Here is a 21,315-nt window from a genome sequence, read left to right on the forward strand (position 1 = left end):
TTTATTAAGTCAGTTTAAAAAATATATTTTCATCTTTTTTCCTATGGACAGACTCTGTTTAGGTTTTTCGAGAAATAAAATTGACAAAAACACAGAATAATTAGGTATTAATTATATAGGTAATCAACACTGTAATCAAAGTAAGTTTATTTGGGTATGGTTACGAGTACACAGTTTGGTATTTCCCCCTCTGTATTTGTGAATTAGTATTTATTTAATTTATCATCAATTCATGCGTTTTTTTTATAAATTCCGATGAACTAAGTGCATCTTTTACCTTGCTATTCTGATCACACGCACGAAACTTACATCGAGAAACCCACCTTCCTTCAGTTCTCCATCAACATAATCACACAGACTCAACATCAGAAACTAGACAAAAAACCTGTTTAAAAACACATCATACGACGCTGATTGGTAGCGTGATAGCGGAGTAGTTAGGTAAAAATGTTTAGTTACTTGTTAGTTAATTAGGTAAATTTAATGACATAAAAGCAACATTCAAAATCTAACTTTACAGAACGACTGACTCGAACGATGCGACATTTTCTAAGCCGATCCGTTTGTATTATACCCTGATACCCTAACCAACTTAGAATAGTTGAAAATCCCTGACATTGTCATTTCAAAGTTCAATATCTCGAAAACGGCTGAACTGATTGAAACAGCCAACCACAACCACCGCCAGGAAACTCTTTCACGTAAAAAACCGCATCGAAATCGGCCCGTCCGTTTGAGAGCTACGATGCCACAGACAGACATTGGCGTCGAACTTATAACACCCCACTTTTTGCGTCGGGGGTTAAAAATAAGAGCTTCGCTGAGTATCTAGGAATAGGCGGTTCTCAGAATCAGTATGTTTACACACAGTAGGAAATCCTGAATAGATTCGTGACATACCGATGAAGTTGGCACATCATCTTAGTTTCATGACTAAGAAATGGTATTGCCAAACAATCACAAAAAGTCTGGTGACATTGGAGAAGTAACACTCGCTACACTCGGCGCGGACCTTTCTGTGGCCTTGTCGACCTTCCATGCTTGACTGGGACAACACGTGTGACATTACATTACATAATTGAAAATAAAACAGTAGATTTGTGATTAAACTTAATAGTTTAATGAGCGTGGGTATTAAAAAAACTTAGTAATTTAATTACTTATAGTCCATTCAGGATAACATTGGACTCTAGAAGGTCACAGAAGAAGGGTTCTAAACATTTTTTGTGAAGTCGTAATAATAATGATGATGATGATGATTAATAAAAGAAGTAATAAGATGAAGTCATAATTTTCAGTACTTTGCAAGGTTACTTTGCAACTTACAAAATAACTCAATATTTATACATAGTAATTTAATAATAGAATAGTAAACGAAGTCTACGTGAACGGAGTCGCGGGCAACAGCTAGTTAATAAATAATTGAAACTAATATTGACGTCTTCGATATTTTAATTAGAATTTAGTTTAGACCGTGTCCTAAAAAACTGCAATTTAGAAAATGACTTCCTAAAGCGTGCATTATAAAGAGCCTATATTTTTCCTTCTGCCATTCCTATAATGAACAGACTGTAAGTGATTGTTAGCGTTTCAACCACCGCTTCCCTTGTGTTACGAAACACTCGACAATAATGTAATAACCACAGAATAAGTAGGTAATAGTAAAAGTCAAACTAAATAATAATAGGAATATAGGAAAAAGGAAACTTCGTCTTCTTATAGGGTTGCAATTGGTTTTTGTTTCATGGGCATTATCATTAGATTTTGGGTGGTAGCACAGGGGAACGGCGGGTAAATTGAAACGCTTCTGCAGGGCTACTAATGAAACTTGAAACTCGAAGTTCGTATCGTACCGTCCCTCTTGCTCTCGTATTAAATAGTATACTTAAGTGTCAGAGGGACCGCACGACACGAACTTCGAGCTTCGTAGTTGCTGAGCACTTTTTTACGTTTATTGTATACGTATATGTATTACGTGTATTGTATATTGTGACTTAAGGCGCTAGCATCGACATCTATGTACCAAGGGCGCTAGTTTGTGGCCGCGAAGGTATTTTGAAAGTAATTCGGTAAAGTACTGACAGTTTTTTTTATAGCTTGTAAAAATTAATGTCAATCTAAAGGCCAGTTGGCGAACTAATTTTCACCATAGTAACGAATGACTTAGGTACACATTCTTTAACTGCTTCAAATGAAAATTTGTTACGCTACTTGTCTACTTTGTACTTGTTGAATGAAGTATTGTTTTCTGAGATGTGCTCACGTATACACTGCACTCAATTTTGATGTTAGTTAGGTACGTATTTAGATTTGATGTCGTTCGGAGACCATAATGTTAAGATTTAAGAGTTATAAATGCAAATATGATCCATTTGCATTATTCTACATAGTAATAGGTACCTATGTATGTATATAATTAAGTCACTTCTCATCGTCTGTTTTTATTATATATGTAATGTGTATACGCGTAGTTCTTTTAAACTAGTTAAGTACCCAATGATTTTTATTTCATATGATGCCACAGATATACTTATCTATTAAAAACGTGCTGCTCTTATAGAGATAGAAGATGAAAAATGCGAGCTAAAACTTTATTGTTCTGTAGACATTCGATATTTCGCAAAGATAAACGCCAAAGTCTCCACGTTTCCATCAAAACAGGTTTTAGACGCTGTATTTCGAGTATTCAAGTCATTTCGACTGTCCAGCTCCCAACGTTGCCAAGGCAACTATTTTTAAGAAAACCAAAATAGTCTAGCGGATGTGCGAACGACACCTACAGGGCTTACGAATAATAAGCGTGTGTTGGTGTTGCTTGCTCAAGGAGAGCTGCATCGTAAAACGTTATGAATGAGGCATATTATGTGACTATTGGATTGACTACACTACACCACACTACACTATAGATATACTTAGAAGGAAAATGCTAAAACTTAGGTTACGGGTTTGAGATGGGTTTTAAGATAAATTTGCTATTTTACGCTCAGTAGTCTCTTGCCTTCTTCTTTCTTGCTTTCTTTATTGTTACCTTTTTATTAGTTTGCCGCTGTCATGAAACATTAAAATCTGTATCCTATGGAAACCTATGAAACATTAAAATCCGTACCAGTATTGCTGGATACTGCGAAGTACCTACTAAGACTTTTTACAACTTGTACCTATCATACCTTACAACATATCCAAATTTTGTGTCACCATCAAAATATTCGCGATTTTCACTTAAGTATATAATAACTGCTTAAATGCGTTATATATAACTGCTTAAATGTCTGCTTATATATTACGATTTGATACTACTTACCTATTTATCGCTGAAATTACTTCGACGTTTCGACCACATTGCAGGCAAACTCGTGACCACGGCCGCTGCAGTGTGGTCGAAACGTCAAGATTATTCTAGCGATAAAGAGCATTTGATTCGGTATCAATGAAAGATTATTAACATCCAAATTGTTAGTATCTATAATTCAGCCCGACGCGACGCGACGACATGACAAATTTCATGAACGACACAAAATTCAAACTGTATTTTTTACACCTGGTACCTACACCTACCTATATAATTATGTCCTCTTAACGAAATTAAATGACTATATATCAGTGGCGTAGCTATCGGAGGGCTAGACGGGGCAGTGCCCCGGGCCCCCAAGCTCAGGGGGCCCCTCGGACTCGAAAAAACACATTATAAATGACAAATCTGGAGTACGTTGAATTCGAAACACGACGAATACGGAACAAACGATTTTAAATAGTTTAGTTGGGGCCTAGTTTATTTTTGCCCAGGGCTTTTGGTTACCAAGCCACGCCACTGCTATATATGAATTGAAATTTGGATGGTGGCTAAAAATCACCAAGTAAGTAAGTAAATTATATTTTTAGTATGTAGTACTTAAGTAATTGTACTTAGGTAATATTTAAAACTATTAGGCATATACAGATATACGACTTCTTATGTACTCGTAGTACACTAAGATAAATAAATAAATATTTTGGCATGATAATAGGACTGTTTAATTACTTATATCAATAAATACGTGTCTCTTAAATAGTAAAAGGTTAAAATAATAAAAAATATATTTATGGCCAGAGTTAAAGTAGTATAAGTAGATAAGTACTGTTCACTTTTTTATAGTCTGTCACACCAATTAATATACCTATTAGCTTAGCGAATATGCCTAGTGTATGACTCTGTATGCGCCATTAAAGCGACTAGGTACAAAATTGAATTAGTACTTACTTAAATATGCATATATGTATATTTTACTAGCTGTTGCCCGTGACTCCATCCTCTTATAAGTATGAAAAAGTTAAACGGACTCCAAAAAATAAAAAAAATAACAAAAAATGGAACCGACTACAAAACCCTTAAAAAGTATTTTTCTAGGTACGTACTAGTTCGAAGTCGGTGCCTCAGCACGAGCCAGCAAGAGTGGGACAATACTCGTCTACCTCTTTTACATACTATGGGATTCATTCAATCTCTCCTGCTGGTTCGTGCTGAGTCACCGACTTCGAGCTAGTACGTACCTACATAGAAAAATATTTTTAAGGGTTTTGTAGTCGGTTCCATTTTTTTTATTTTTTTTTATTTTTTGGAGTCGGTTTTACTTTTTTGTTAAAAAAATGTTTTTATTTCTCACTTTTTAGTGATTTGTAGCCAAAGTACATCTCACAACGATTCTATTAAGCCCAAACACAACTTAGTTGCTTTGTTTTATAACAGAGTTCCGTTGCCTACCTTCTGGCTTCAGCATCATATCAGTTCGAAAGAATCATTAACTTAAAGCTTCTTCTTAGTCGCTTATCTAGGTATATTAATCATGATCGTTTATAGACGAGCGAGCATTACTTAGCTTAGATGTGTTCCATTATCATGGTCTTCTTCATCAGGTCCAGGTTACCAAATGATACTTTCTGAATGTAAATGCTCATCTTAATGCTAAAAATGTCAAAATCGCCATAGGTGTGCCTATACAATCTAGAGAAACTAGAGAAATTTACTAAATTAAAAACGATTTTATTGACAAATTTAGAAGAAAGAAAAGGAGGATGGGTTCTTGAACGCTGAATGGAGACATTTATTTTGTGTCGCACAGTCGCGTGTTTTTGCATAATTCCATGGAAACTGTGGAGGAAAATCATAGGAAAAAATAGTTTACATACCTACATTTAATGGGCTTAATCAAATGAAAACAAATTTATCTGAGCTGCTACAGGACCTGGCACACCATCTTTAAGAAACCCTGTTCTAAGCTATCTCGCCCCTTTGTCTTCTTAGTTAGGGTAATTTATGATCAAATCACTAAAATAAACCACCTCAAAATAACCTATCGAATCAAATTTTCGACACAGTGGTGCATAAGTTGAATTAAATTGTATTCTATTACTTGTTCCTATCGTATTGTCTGTCGTAGAAATATGTATGTGTAAGATTTCCTACATATTTAAAAATACTTAAAGATTGTAATTCTAATGTTTGCAGCATATTTCGAATGAAAATTGCATCACACTTGAAGCCAATCTAAAGCAATACAACGGAGCTCTGCATGTAAACAGAATAGGAGATAAATTAGCGTAGTCGTAAATATAGCCAAGGTTATATCGTCTGACCGCCAGAAAAATGTATTCCGTCCAGAATTTAAAGCAGCAGACTGGTTTTGACTTTGCCGAATAGTTAGGGTTGCGTTAAACCAAACAACTTGATTTATTATTGTATTTATGTCTAATATTTATTTGTAAGTATACATTTTTGACTATTTGCTACGTTTTTTACCTACATACTAGCAAAAATTTTGGTGCTGCGGGAAACTGTTTTTGATATTTGAGAAAAATACCCCTTGAAATTAATTGATACCTATTAAACTTGTTTTGAATTAATAGCAGAATTGTAAAAAAATAATTAGTGTTTTGCGAATATAGTTTTTTCGATCGTTTTCACGCTGACTTTTCCAATTGAAGTACTTAGTTGTTCTTTCTTTAACAGTTTGAGCATTTTTAGTCCTGTTCAAATGTATTCCTTTACAATAAAGACTTTACCTGACCTGACTACGAAGCTTGAGGTCCCGGGTTCGATTTCCGGCCGGGGCAGATATTTATTTATGTAAGTATGTTTATATAATATTTCTACTGTACCTATCCAACCACAAATACCTATATATCTAATCCATCTATCCAACGAGGAACACCCGACTACGGAACCCCTACTAGCGACATTCGCAACATTTAAACAATAGACACATAAATCTTGCAAAACCCAAAAAATAGAGACAAGTACAAGGTGAGAAGGGTTCTTAGCTTAGTACCTAATATAGACAACTAAGTTATTTTCCTGTAGGTAGACTGAACATGAAGTATCGCGAGACTCAGCCTATATGAATACCAATAGCCTATATGATTAACCAGAATTTTGGAGTGCGAAATTTAATGTACTAACTTTGAATTTAATATTATGTCTTTAATAGTAGATTATTGTCGTGGCCTGGAAGTAGGCAATTGCTGGCTGAGTATGACTATTAAACGGACGACGCTTGCGAGTCCGTTTAACTAATACGAAACCAGCAATTGCTATTCCAGCCAAGAGTAATATAAAGCTTTTCTCAAAAATGGTGAATAATTCTGAAATATAATCAACTTTTTCTCAAGATATATTACAAAAAATTTTTTTATTCCAATACTTTTCTTATGCTTTCCCGCCTTTTTTCATTAAAAATAATCAGCAGGTGTATTTTTCCACCAGAAACACCACAAGCTATTTCAGCCCCATTAGAAAAAGTCCGGAGTTCCAACAAAATATCTGATACCGGCCATTAGACTTGGCTGTATACGACTTGTGCCAACATTTCCATGGCCTTTTTAACTTTAATAAAAAAATGTGACTGATTGCAGGCGCGCTAATTCATTATTATCAAGCTAGCGCGCCTGCAATCTTTTTAACTTTTTAATTTTTCGCTGACCATAAACTATGCATTTCACCTTCTGATATGTAAAGAACAATGTCAACTTTTACGGACATTTTTGAGAAAAATATTATGTTTGTTTATTCGCGGTTGTAACTGTTGTGAGCGGAACAGCCAACATCTTTACAGAATATAGATGCACATCATTCACGTCTGCTGCAATTTGCATACTCGTTTTCCGACAAGCGACAAGACTCGGTCCCATGCCTACATAATTAGATATTTATTTTATTACAATTGTAATTGCTTTTTTTATTTTACGATAAAATCCACTAAAATGTAACTATTTATTGATTCTACGCAGGTCTTTCGGTTCGTAGACGCTAGGTAGTAGGTACTTTCTCCATAACGGTTGTCTGTTCTTCGAGCGATGCGGCCTATCCATTTGCTATATTGTACTTCAACTCAGTGAATTTATGAGAACATGGATTATGACCCACATATTGATTATGTGCACTAACTAATTTATGGTGAAATAAATATTTTATCATTTTTCTTTTCATTTTCATGGAGAAAGTGTATCACGTCACGAAATGGTTGGGAAATCAGTACTTACCTATAATGCCAACCTTACGGACGGCGCTGATCTTCCTTTGGGACCAATCTTTATACTTAGCTCGTATAGTATAGTTCTTTACGTGGTATATCATAGGACGTATTGTATAATATTATTTTTTGTATACATTTCGACGATCCTTTTGTGAATTTCTTATAATTAACTGACATGTGTTTATAATGTATTTTTTCAAAAGGTAATAAATAAATCTAATCTAATCTAATCGTACATTCCTTTAATGTTGGGTGGCAGTGCCGCGTTTGGCACTAAAATGATACGTGCTTGTTTTGAGCATAGATATGGCATCATCCAATATTTCTGATGGTCACTGTATTAGCATCAGGCATCACAGGGCTGTGATGCCTGCATGATGCGAGGGCGCACCTCCGCATCCGCAGACTCAGCTGATGAGACATGAGGCCTACTTGGCACGCGACAGGTACATCGAAATAGATTGCCGCGTCACTTCCGAGAAGCGGCCTAATTGACTGACTTGACAGTACGATATTTAATGGTGCTTGCTGCGGGATAGACTCCTGATTGATTAGTGTCTGTAATTATTTTATATACTTACTTACCTAAATTGTTGAATCATCTAAAATAAACAGTTGAGATTTAGTCGCTTTATAATAGTGACCTTAGAGGCAACTTCAATGAGCTACTTTTTTATCAGTTTTAAGCGGCACGGTCCTTGAACTTTGGAGACATCTTTCTGCAATTTGCAAATGTAAACGATAACTAACTACTTTGGCATGTCTTAACCACTTATTGGTAGGTAAGATAGTTGCATTCAGTTGAAGGTAAGACAAACTGCTAACACTACTGTGCTGAAGAAATCTTTGGGACACGAGCACGAGTATTCAAGGTAGAAAATCCTTGAAAGTCCTATAACCATAGATACAAGAGCAAAACACAATAAGAGGCGCCACCATACAGAATTAATCACCTTCAACTTGTTTTCATATCATTACTTAGTGTTAACGCATTTTACAGCTAACTCAATGTACTATTTGGCATTGGATCACAATTGACACAACAATTGGCCTTTAACTCTAAATGACACATCAGTATTCCTAGTAAAACACTATGAATAAACTCATTGAATGTTTGAATCCAAAATGACCTTAGGCGGCACATCTTGTATTAAGTATGTGTAAACAAGGACGATGTAAGAGGAAAATCTTGTTCTTTCGGCGAGGGGTTTATGATTGTATTTCGAAGAGAAAAACATGTTAAAAGCATTTAGCGTGACTCAGCCGTGTTTGATGAATACACAAGAATTCACGTTTTTAAATTTGAAATTGTTTTAACCTTCACTTTGTTATACTTGTACACAGTTTTACTCGGCAATTGAATTAATTTCCAGGATATTACTAAACTCCCAACTCAAGACCCAAGACCCATGACCAAAGAGGAGAATAGATGGTGGGCTGACCCAAGCGCTTTTCAGCTCGATTGGCGGGTGCATGCCCAGGATAGGGTTAAGTAGCGGAGGTAACGGAGGACGTAATATACCTTTTACGAACGACGCAAAAAAACCGTAGGAATAAGATTTGATCGTGGGTCGTGGATTTCGTTCACGCTGCACGGGGAACAGACTTAGTGGTTCGAGCATATAGCGGCAATCCCGTGGGAACATCGGGATAAAAAGCAGCTTATTGTGTTATTCAAAAGATTTAACTTTCTACATCCAAACTAATCCGTTTTCGTAGTAACTATTAAGTAATCTGTGCCGTTTTGGCGTGAATAGTAACGAATACACGCACACTATCAAAAACTTTAACATTTTATGATGTAAGTAGGATTATTTAAGTGCTGTCATTACCATTTAACACCCATACGCATGTACCACAATATACACAACTAAGTACGTATATTGTGCATGTACCGTGGATATCAAAGTACAGGATAGTTTTTGGTAACACCAGTGCTCCTTGCCCTTGGCTTTTGGTCTGTTTATGCGGAAGGTATCACAAAGAAATTAACAATTGAAGAGATTGTAGTTGTCATTTAAACAATGATAAGGTCGCCGAATATTACACCAAAAATATCAAGAGAGCCTTGACCTTAAAAGACAATGGTTTCTTGAGCCAAATAACCGAGGTATTTCGGGAGAAGTTTGTTACACACGTATTTTAACTTTTAGATGCCTACTTACTTGTACATACTCAGTGGCATAGCTACCTACCGGAGGGCTAGACGGGGTCCCCTAGGCCTCTTTACAAACTATAAGTGACAAATCTGGAGTACGTCGAATTCGGAATATGACGAATACGGAACAAACGATTTTAAATAGTTTAGTTGGGTCCTATAGTTTATTTTTGCCCCAGGGTCTTTGGTTACCTAGCTACGCCAATGTACATACTGTTATCGTGGGCAATGCTTATTCAGTCGACCCCAACAAAAATCTAAGGTAGCAGCTACAGAAGGCAAATGTACGTTCGGGGTCAACAAAAGACCAAGATAACGTCCTTGACTTTTGACGATAGGGACATTTTACCTGTTATACCTACTGAGATGGACAGATGACTGGTTCAAGCCGCGGGTTCACGGTGGATGCAGTGCGCTGCCAACCGAAGCAACTGGAGGTCTATGGGGGAGACCTCTGTCCAACAGTGGAGTGGATAGTGGATGTGATATGATGGTGAGATTTACAAATAATCGTCAGGAAAAATACTCAAGCGCTCCAGGTTTCGACCTTAGCTAGACTTAACTTGATTTCTCGTGCCTATACTTTACCCCCTTATTCATAAACGACAATCATACCTATTTTAGTTAAAATGCCGCTAAAATTCGTTTGTCCTTATCTGTCACTTCGACATTTGTATTTGTTAGAAAGGGACAAAGCATTTGTTAGTTAACATAGGCTTGTTAAGTTTATGAATAGGGGTAAGTCTAGACGTGGGTGGTTAATTGTCAGACGAACTCTAACCTATGTCATATTAGATTATTCATTGCTACCGCCACTGCGAGACGCGATGTGGATGGCAGCCAAGTTTTAATATTAGCGCAGCTGATGTCATCGCCCTGTTCGCGAGTGAAAACATTGTTTTTGGAATATTGTTCAGTGTAATTGTTGACTCAAGGATGGTTTGGGATTGAGGTTATTGAGGTTGCTCGTGGAAAGGTGGAGGATGAGACGTAGTGAACAGGGTTGGACTGGGCCGAAATGGCCCGAGTAGCTCCCCACAAACTCAGGCTCCAAGACTGATGTCGCAAGAGCTATAGGATCTAGGCTGCGTGGGGCCCATTGCTACCTTACCTACAGACAAGATAGGGCCGTGGGGGGGTCCGCGAAACCTGGAGCTCGCTTGGCAAATGCTTCAACTATACTGGACCAGTCCGACGCATTTTTTACTGTTTTTTGACATGAACTGACCCTTGATTGACCTCAATAACACCTGATGAAAAGTACAGATGAAGCCAAAGTCATCCTGGACAGCTTTCCTTCCACATTCAGGTTCAGCACGGACATAACGTACACCTTATACTTTAAAGTCACTAAAATAAAATAAAATGAAATGTCAAGTGATCAATCGTCAAACTTCTCGAGTCTGAGAGTCATTTGCTTCTAACGGCATGCTAGAGTTGGCGCCATTTTATTGGTGAGCAAAAGATTAAAAAATACAGTTTTTGGTCAACGTTCACACAGTGATGACGAAGTGTCATGAATTATTCCGTCGGTGTCTTTTCTTTACGATGTCTTCGTCAGTTTTAACCACAAAAATCAATAAGGCATGACTAACATCCTTTGTAGTCTTGTCCAGTTCAAAAATATGCAGTAATGACAATGACCAACGTATAGGTACTCGTAATTAGGTCTACTTAATTTTAATACTTAGTGTACGCATCTGAATTTAGTGGTTTCTAATTATTGTAGGGTTTATGGTATGCAAAGCACACAAACACAATCCGCGTGCTCGTCTAGATCTAGATCAAAGACTGAATCGAGATACTTAGCTTAATTATGGTTTCCTCCATCCGAGGAGTCTGCATTTATGCTGAGGCGGGACCATTTCGGGCACAAAACAGTTTCAAATTGTAACTAACCCTTTCTTTTTATTTTCTTTTTGGTATTTTTTTGTCTGTGTTTTTCATTTCATTTCTTTTATATAACTCGCAATGCCTGTTATTTATTGGTTTGTTAAGATTAAATCTTACGCATCGATTTTCACATTTTTCTGGGGATCGGATTATTTGGAATTGATGACAATCTACGAATAATAATTATTATCCGTAGATGACAATTCAAGTACCTACCTACAGTCAGCAAAAAAAAGAAAATATTTTTTACACCGAGTAGACATTTGTACACCTATTAACATTGTATACTTATATGTTGCAGATTACTTGCAAAAAACAAAACGTAGCAACCGGCCGCGATGCCGATTTACGCCTACCTACATGGTCCATCGTTTGAAGAAATTTGTGCCCGGTTCTCTAATTTTTCGGCAATAATCCTTTTTCTTATTAATTCATTTCCCAACTGTTTTATATGGACGATTTTTTTTTAAACTGAAATTACTTCAGGGTTGTTATAAAACTAACAGGTTAAGTTAGGGATCTACAGGAAAGTCCTGTCCTGAAATATATCCTGAATAGTATACAGTTTCAGTAATAAAACCGTTCGCCGATTTAAAACAGTTGGGAAATTAATAATTTGGGAATTTTTTTTTCGGCGTAAAGCCAGGACCAGAACACCTTGTGTGCACTAGTGAAACGTATATATTATATGTATAAGTACAGGCCGGAGATGGTCACGATGTTCACAAAAAAGAAACTTAAGGGTGATTCCTTACCAGGCAATAAAGTACCTACAATATTACCCGTCAGGGTGACTGCATCTCTGCGCTGACGCATGCGCGGTTTCGACTGTTTTCGCAATAAATTGCCCACTGAAATAGCTGTGATGCAGACATAAGTATCGAGAACAAGGTCCTACTGGATCCTGGAATTGTTTTTGTGATTCATTTTGTTGTGAAGAATTAAATGCCGTGATGTAATTTAAAAATAAATTTGTCAAATGTAAATGATTGGTATATTAACGCAATACTTATAAGGACCTGATTACTTATAAGGACCTGTGTATGTAGTAGTGGTACACAGAATTGATATAAAACTCAAGTCATTTTTCGAATTTGAAACATCAATTAGTTTACATGGACACGGTTACTACCTACTAATAGGTAGGTACATTGTATACAACAGATCATTTCCTTAAGTTTTTTTTTTACCTATACTAATTTATATTAGCCATCAAAAGGGAGAATTTAGTTATTTCTTCTTGATAGAAGATCCTAAATCACTACATTCTTGACATATAGTGGTCGTGGTCATCGGTTAAGCACTGATCTCAACCTGGGACCTGATATGACAGTGGGCAGCAACACTATAGTGCTATAACTTACAAGTTTGTGCGTGACACTCGGTGGAACCCTGTTGCCAGCGGCGGCCTTACTCTTGCGAGGCTCCGGGCGGCAGATCTTTGCGAGGCCCTTTTGTCCTTCGTGAAAAGTATGTGATGCGAAAATATAGCTAAAAAAATATATTTTTTGAAATTTGCTTGGGTTGTTCCGCGAGGCCCCTGCAAGAGGGAGGCCCCGGGCGATTGCCCTGTTCGCCACCCCCTAAGACCGCCGCTGCCTGTTTCAGTTACCATTGCCGCACTTATCATAAAAATATTGGTAAAGGCAACAGAGCCTCCCTCCGACAGGGTTCTACCAATGTTACATACGAATTTGTCAAGGTATAACTACGAACTTCGGAGCAATGCGGCGTGGGGGTCAAAGGGAAACCACCACACTATTTGCCTACTTAGTACCTATCCATAAAAAAATATATTAAAAAAATTCAAATCGGTCCACGGGTCCATAAATGACGGAGTTCTGAGCTAACAAACATAAAAAAATACAACCGAATTGATAACCTCCTCCTTTTTTGAAGCCGGTTAAAAACAAGCTTTGCTTAGTTTGGGACTAGGTCAATTGGTGTCAAAGTGTCTCATGATATTAATTTATTTCATTTATTTATTTCCCCCCAGAACGTCATGCAGGTTCGCTGCCAATCCCCAACCAAAAACATCTGTCATAGAGCAAGTAGCAACTTTGAAGAAGAAGAGAACATTGGAATGTGTAGATCAACTTAGTATCACAGTTATAACTATTTGGTCTGGAATCTGTAATAAATAGGTCCATTGGTTTCAGCTCTCAGATTATTTTGGATCGGCATGCGTGCGCGCAACCTTGTACGTTTGTGGCATACTTTAACGTTTATAACTGGAAATAATAATTTCTGACCTAATTATTAAAACCACTAGTGGTTTTCTGAGGAAAGCGTCTGTTTTCCTGCTTTTTGTAAGTCAAGGTCAATACTAAACATAAAAACAAACGCTTATGCAAACTACTTTATTTTTTTTTCTGTGAGCTGCCGTTACAGGATTATTTTTTAAATAAATAATAAACATATCTATTAAACCTATTTTTTTATAGATTTACGGGTGAAGACCAACAAGAATAATTATTATTTTTTTCCATTGTGACACGAAAATTATCCGGATACAAATGTATGATTAATTTTTCATGTCACAATGAAAAACAAATAGTAATTTTAAATAGTTGCGTTATAAAGGTGTGAAGCTTTTTGGTCTTCACCCTTACTTAATTGATTACATGGACTGATGACATTAATTAAAAAAATACTTTCTGCCAAGTTTCGTGCGGTGCATTTTTCTTGGCAATGATGGTCTTTCCGAAAGCTCTGGTAGTATTAAGTGACATGTGTCCTTCCAGAATAAACATTTTGATTTTGATTGACGACCGCGGATGGCCAAGTGGTTAGAGAACCTGATTACGACGCTATAGGTCTCAGGTTCGATTCCCGGCCGGGGCAGATATTTGTATAAATAATACATACGAATAATTGTTGTGTGGTCTTGGATGTTTAATATTAATTTAAGTATGTACTTATTTATCTATATAACTATGTTTATCCGTTGCCCAGTGTCCATAGCTTTGCTTAGTTTGGGACTAGGTCAATTAGTGTCAAGTGTCCCATGATATTTATTTATTTATTATTTTTTTTTTGATTTGAATACATTTGTTTGACTTTGCTTTCGTGGTCGCATGCTAGAGCCCACCAGTTTGTAACGAGCGTAAACTTTCGTTTCCCCAGTAGTTCACCAGGCGTGGGCGGATCGGTTTCAGAATGCCGCCCGCCCACGCCTCGGTCCCTTGCCCGTACGCAGCCACCGTTCCGCCATTTACATAGTTTGACACGTTAGCCAGCCGTTGAAAACGAATTAACAATCATGGCGGTTAATTTATTCTTAACTAGACTTTACCGAAGTCTTCGCACGCGGAAGTACGAGTAATCCATATTAATATTACTTATACAATAGTACTGACAGCATTTCACATTAAATTTATAGGTAATTGTGGTCTATCCCCTTGCTGTATAATAATTTTTATTATTAACTCAGGGACTTTATACATTTTTGCTATGTTTAAGGCTATATATTGTTAAGCTTATAGATTTCAAATTTTTATATTTTTAGTTTAAATTCTAGTCACAGGCTCGCGACGTCGAAGTTTCCAAGACGATCCCATAGAGCTTATGGGAACGGAAGCAAATACCATGCCCTCGGTACCGCTCTGCTTTCAGAGCATGACATGAGTGCGTGTGAGCTAACTTTGGGGGCGGCAGACGTGAACTTGCCTTCGAAATCCAAAAGCTTAATGGTTACTTGACCTGAAATGTATATTTCAGAACTAAATTATTGTTATTATTATGTTAAAATTTATGACGGTGGAAGCATTCTACACTTCCACTGAACGTAGATATAGTTTAGATATAGTTAGTGTTTAGTATTGTAACTAAGGGACCCCATACATCCCTGTATTTTTATTATTATTATTTTTTGTATTTTTTTTCTTTAATTGTAATAATATAGTTTTTAAGTATTTTATTTGTAATTATATTTTTATGAAAAAATGACTTTCTGCCAAGTTTCTTGCGGTGCATTCTTCTTGGCAATGATGGTCTTTCCGAAAGCGCTGGTAGTTTAAAAAAAATGACGTGTAAAAGTGCCCATTGCGGCCTATTTACTGAATAAATGATTTGAATTTTGAATTTGAATATCAAAAACTTCAACTGCCATCGCATTGACCTTATTTATGATCATGTAGTATCTTCATATATCTTCTATTTGCTCTAATCCACCTCATCTAAGTGATATTCGGAACGTAGGCTGTACAGTAGGTGTGTAATAGCTATAATAGGTGCGATTGTATTAAACTAGCGTTGACAAGGTCGTGTAAGAGTTACGTATGAGGCGTGGATGTCCGTCAAATGATTGAATTATTTACAATCAAACAGTCAACGTTGAGAGTAAGTAGTTTACTAATTTGTACCTTGTCGTTTTAATAGATTGCTTCGTTGTTTTACATTATATTGACCCGTGCGTGGTTGACTTGAATTATTTGAAATTTAATTCAGAAGAAACATTTCTTTGTTGAGAGATATAGTTATTGGGCTGAATTGATACGTGTGGATTTGTGCGTATGAAGGATTAATGACGAAAAGAAGGAGGTACTTAATGTCATTATCGGATGAAGGATTATGACCTTTATGACGATCGTCCTGGGGAAATAGTGGTGGTTGCCCCCTGACTTCCGCACCGCAGAGCTATAGAGTCCGAGTTCGTAGTTAGCAACTTAGCAATATAGAGCGCTGCTGTTATATAGTCGTTTTTTACGAAACCCAAAGGATGAGAAATGGGTCCGCCCCATTCTAAAAGCGGGCACGGCACGGTCAAAACGTGCGTGTCCATAAAACATAAATTTACACACCCAAAACTAAAAAATTGTAACTCCCTTAATTTGGCAGTGTTCACCACAATGTACCTCATCTCATCCAAATAATTCAAGTTGACGACACGTCTATTGGGCATTATTGTTTTGTGACATGCAAACGATTATCAACTTTAGGGTGGTAGACCACATATTTGGCTGATGCTACATGATTCAAGACTTTGTTGTTGTATTTTTTTTAATGTAGAATTTTTTGGACTATATATTGAAGGTAACGACGAGGTGCGAATAATAAACTTTTTTGAATTTTCTCAGATTAAGGGTTACTTTCTGTAATCAACCGCGACGCCCGCAACTGGATTCCTAACCAAGGCCCATAAAAAAAAACAGACTCAAAGAATCCATATCGTGTTAGTAAAAAAGACAACTTAAAAACTAGAATATATATGAATCTTATGCTCTTATGCAAAATTCGAGTTTCGTACCTTGCCGTCCCCCAGGCGCTAATATTATTTAATACGAGAGTGAGAGTAGGTACCTACGATAGGAACTTCGATTTTCGAATTAGTAGTAAGTAGCCAAGGTAACGCATAAGCCCATAAGGCGAACTATAATAAGTCACAGAGCTCCTTATTCTCGAGATAAGCCGAGTTCACTTTAACAGTTAAACTTGACCCGCTTCGTATGGCCGTAACTGGCTGTCAACCTGCCGACCTCATGATGTCATTGGTTCGTGATGTCATTTAATTAAGGCTTGTTAATATCATAATAATGTCGCTCATATTCATTTTCATGATCAGTATGTTTCAGAACAGAGGCTATTTTAAATGCTTCAGTTACATTGTACCTTTATAATTATATTTATTTGCTATTTAATTTAATTGTAAAAAAAAGTTGTAGCAATTAGACAATTCTATTCTATTTTAATTTATGAGTACTGTACATTATAATGTATTACGTTACAGCGGCGGCCAATATGGTAAAGGACTCGTGTACTTATACCTAATAATATAAAACGAATTTAGGGCAGTAATATCCTACACTCTTAAGTCAAAATAGTTTTTCTCCACTATTAATTCTATCACAACCGTATGATTTCGAAAATTCACAAGTATGAAATACCTATCACGATATACAACATTTACTTAGTTTGCAATCGAAGTGCGAAAAGCAGAATGTTCCTAGGTAGGAACACCTATAACCCATTTCGCCTTCAACTAAACTATCAACCCTCGCAGCGGCTCGTGTGGATTCATCTCGGATAAATTGATGCATTTTATGCACTTTACAATAGGGCATGTTGCATAACGCGTCTAATGAGCTCCGTGGCGCCCGCGCAGCCTGTGAAAACGAGTTTGTCCGATACCGAGCAGGAAGTGGACCTTATCGGTATGTTTCCTTACAAATAAAGGAAATATATTTCTGCAAACTGATAAGCATATACGCTCTTTGGGCCGTCGATTCAGAGCAAGATGTATTTATTTCAGATATTACATGCAGCTTGATGAAAAGGGGGAGAAGGTATTTCCAAATAAATTCTTAAAATTGTACTTTTACCGAAAAACCTCAATTCAAAAATTTCTGGTTGTCCTAGGGACTTAAATTTTGGTATAAAGGTAGCTTTTATAGCACATTGCAACTTGCAACCAATGAGTAGTCTGAAATTTTTAATTTTTTATGTCTGTCAGTCTACCTATATCAGTAATCACGATAAAAAGACTAAAGACATCACACTGTGTGCATTTTGCAAGAGGCTCAACTAACAAACAGCCAACACTGGATATTCATAGATAGGTACCTTAAGTACAGGACCCTTTTTCTTCCGGTAAATGTCAAAAACATAAAAATTGAGATCGAAGATAGAAAACTGTACCTGGTATCCATAAAACCCCAGACTTCTGTTATTCACGCTCAATCTGGTCATCTGGTGGCAGTTCAGTCCATGATTCTGGTCTTCTGTCATTCAAAATGGATTGACAGATACGAGTATATTGAAAACATTTAATCTTAATCTCGAATGGCGTCCGTTGACCCTCCTGTCGATACTACCTACTGTAGGTACGAGCTGTCGGTAGGCCTCCAACAAGATGGAGCGACGACCTGGTTGAGATCGCGGGATCGCGGTGTATGCGGAAAGCACAAGACCGGTCTGAGTGGAAGCCCTGGGGGAGGCCTATGTCCAGCAGTGGACGTCTTTCGGCTGACATGATGATGACGAATATTCATCAATCTGGACCATCGTCAGTCAGTCCCTGAGGGTTACACGTAATTCTGTCGTCCCTCTGATCAGAATGAGGGACTAACTGACATTAGAATGAGCGTGTAACCAAATATCCTAGTACGATCAAGGACTTTATGAGCCACCATAGCAAAATTGCACAGTAAACGTCTTAGTGACAACGCATTAATTAACAAGGAAAATCGTAATGACTTCTCGTTTGAAAAGGTTCCATGGTGGCTTGAAGAATGAAAATGAATTGAAGTCCTTGACCGTACAATATTGTGCTGTCAGAATATTTGCGAATATCCCAAGTAGGTACCTATCATCAGAATAAAATAAATTATTAGTTGTTAGCGGACCAATGATAACCCAAGCTTCACGATAAAGAGGTTAACAGTTAATATAACATTGTTAACACACAGTTCTCAGTAGCAGTAGGTACTGGTATTAATTGCAACGGGCAATGATCTAAGTTAGCGCGAACAACGGGCCTTCAGATGATGCTGAGTCAGAAGGTTGCTTGAGGAAGACGCTGTGACGTCATATGGTAACTGTAATACTTACTCGCTGATTTCTATTACTCAAGCTAGCTACAGTTAAGGCTAGATCAGAACTGCGTATATTTTGCTTTTTTTATTTAAAATAGCTGGCAAACGAGCACGCGGGTCACCTGATGGTAATTGGTAAGTGATCATCGCCGCCCATGGACACCTACAGCATTATTAGGACTGCGGGTACGTTGCCGGCCTAAAGGGGGAAGGAGGAGGGGGGGAGGGGAGTTGGGCTTCCGGATCTCCCACTCACCGTACGAAACGCATTAGCAAAAAACTACTATTTCATTTACTACTACTTTGTAGGAGTGTGGTACTAACCCGGTCGAGCCGGCCCATTTGTACTGCAGCCAGCAAGCTGCTACAGTAAGGCTCTACTTAATATGGCTCTGCTAACACTAGTAAGTATAGGTAGTGCCACCAGAGTTGAAGTCACGCACACAAGAACATGGAATGACAGCAGGATTTTGACATTTACTCATTCATCTAATTCATTCTCCTTTTGTGCAGTCAGTTCTTTTTGTAGCTGTGTGTGTGTCATTCACTTCATTCTCTCGTGGCACTAGCTATAGTATATACCTACTTATACATATAATGCCTACTTATAAGCTCGGTTTTCTTTTTTATTTCTCATTTGAAACTTCAGAAAAACGAAGAAAACCAACGAGTCCCGAGCGACGTTCTGCTTGTACGTACTGTACAACTATTACGGAACCCTCGCTGCGCGAATCCGACTCGCTCTTGCCCGGTTTATTTTTCTTTTCAACCCATGGAGCCTAAAAACCAAATAAAAATTCGTAACAACGACTATACCAAGAACTCCATCCTTTTAAAAAATACGACCCTCAAAAATAAAGAACACATTATGATCCACTAAAAATGGAGTGTTTAATTACCGAGAGAGTGAGACGACAACATTTACCAGCGAGAGCGAAAAGAGAGGGTGGCGTGCAAAAAAAAAAGCAAGCAAACTTGGATGATGTCATGCGAACGAATAGCGGTCAAGGTATTACATCTGCGGTGATAAAGTGATTCGATATAATATCGAAGGCTCTGAAATTCTCGCCCACGTTCATTTAAGAATTTATTCTAGGAAACGGAACACGTATTAGTTTTATCCGACGAGATTTATTTAGAACTGTTTTCGTCTTCAGTATCGAGGAAGCTCTTTTTATGTTTCGATGAGTATTTAGTTTTCCTGAAAAAAAAAAAAAACTTTTTCCACTTCACTTCCGCATATGGCTTAAGAAGGCCTCAATACTCGTTACAAAAAGGGCTAGGGTCGGTCCAGGAAGAAATCAATGGGGATCAACAAAAAAAACACTCCGCATAGCAACTAAAGAATACATGCTCTCTCTCAGCTTTTCAGCAAATGGCTGAAGCAAGACTGTGGGTGCATAGATGAGATACACCTTCAATTAGCTCCTACCACCCGTAGTAAGCTCCAGGGAGTTGGGGACGTGGGGCGTGCAGGGTTTTTTATCCGGTGAGAGTCCGGCACTGTCTGCAGGGCTACTACGAAACTCGAAACTCGAAGTTCTTGTCGTGCGGTCCCTCTCGCTCAGTATAAGTCGCGCGCGTCATAGGCCCTAGGTTTTACGAAAAACTACCCGCAGATTTAAAAAGTGAATGTTCGGATGAGACATTTGGGACGTCGACTCAAGAAACTTCTTTTGGACAAATCACTGTACTCAGTAAATGAGTACAGTGAAATGAAATTTAAATAATTGACTGATGATTATTTTGTCAGTACCATTAAGTACTATTTGTTTATATTTTAATTGTTATTTTTCTTTTCAGTGTATTTAATTGTAATTTGACATTGCCACATTCTGTGACTGTAATTTTTTATTGTTTTAATTAAGTATTGACATATTTTGTCCTGTTGTTGTGGACTAATTTTTATTTTTATTTTGTATTTAATTTTATCGTCTTGACATTGTACCTAATTTTAACTTTTTGACCATGTTTTTACCCAGGATTATTATTATTATTTTATTTTTAAATTTAATTCTTTTTATTTTGGCTGACAATGTTTTTTAATTTACCGCTATCATATACCTATTACTATTATTATATTTTGTATACAATGTGACGATCCTTTTGTGAATTTCTTATAATTACCTGACATGTTTTATAATGTATTTTTCATTAGGTAATAAATAAATCTATCTAATCTAATCTAAGTGTCAGAGGATCGTACGACACAAACTTCGAGTTTTGA

The 21,315-nt window shown here is 37.2% G+C and overlaps 1 protein-coding gene and 1 pseudogene across 3 annotated transcripts in view; both read left to right on the forward strand.

The window, feature by feature from the left end:
• The window catches only part of LOC141438580 (uncharacterized), a 48,257-nt pseudogene that overhangs the window by 5,046 nt on the left and 21,896 nt on the right, over nucleotides 1–21,315 (forward strand). The window lies entirely within an intron of this gene.
• LOC141438861 (uncharacterized) overlaps nucleotides 1–21,315 on the forward strand; it is a 73,748-nt gene that overhangs the window by 916 nt on the left and 51,517 nt on the right. The window lies entirely within an intron of this gene.

This window comes from Choristoneura fumiferana, chromosome 19 (genome assembly GCF_025370935.1).
Source record: "Choristoneura fumiferana chromosome 19, NRCan_CFum_1, whole genome shotgun sequence".
In the NCBI taxonomy this organism is placed as follows: Eukaryota; Metazoa; Arthropoda; class Insecta; order Lepidoptera; family Tortricidae; genus Choristoneura; species Choristoneura fumiferana.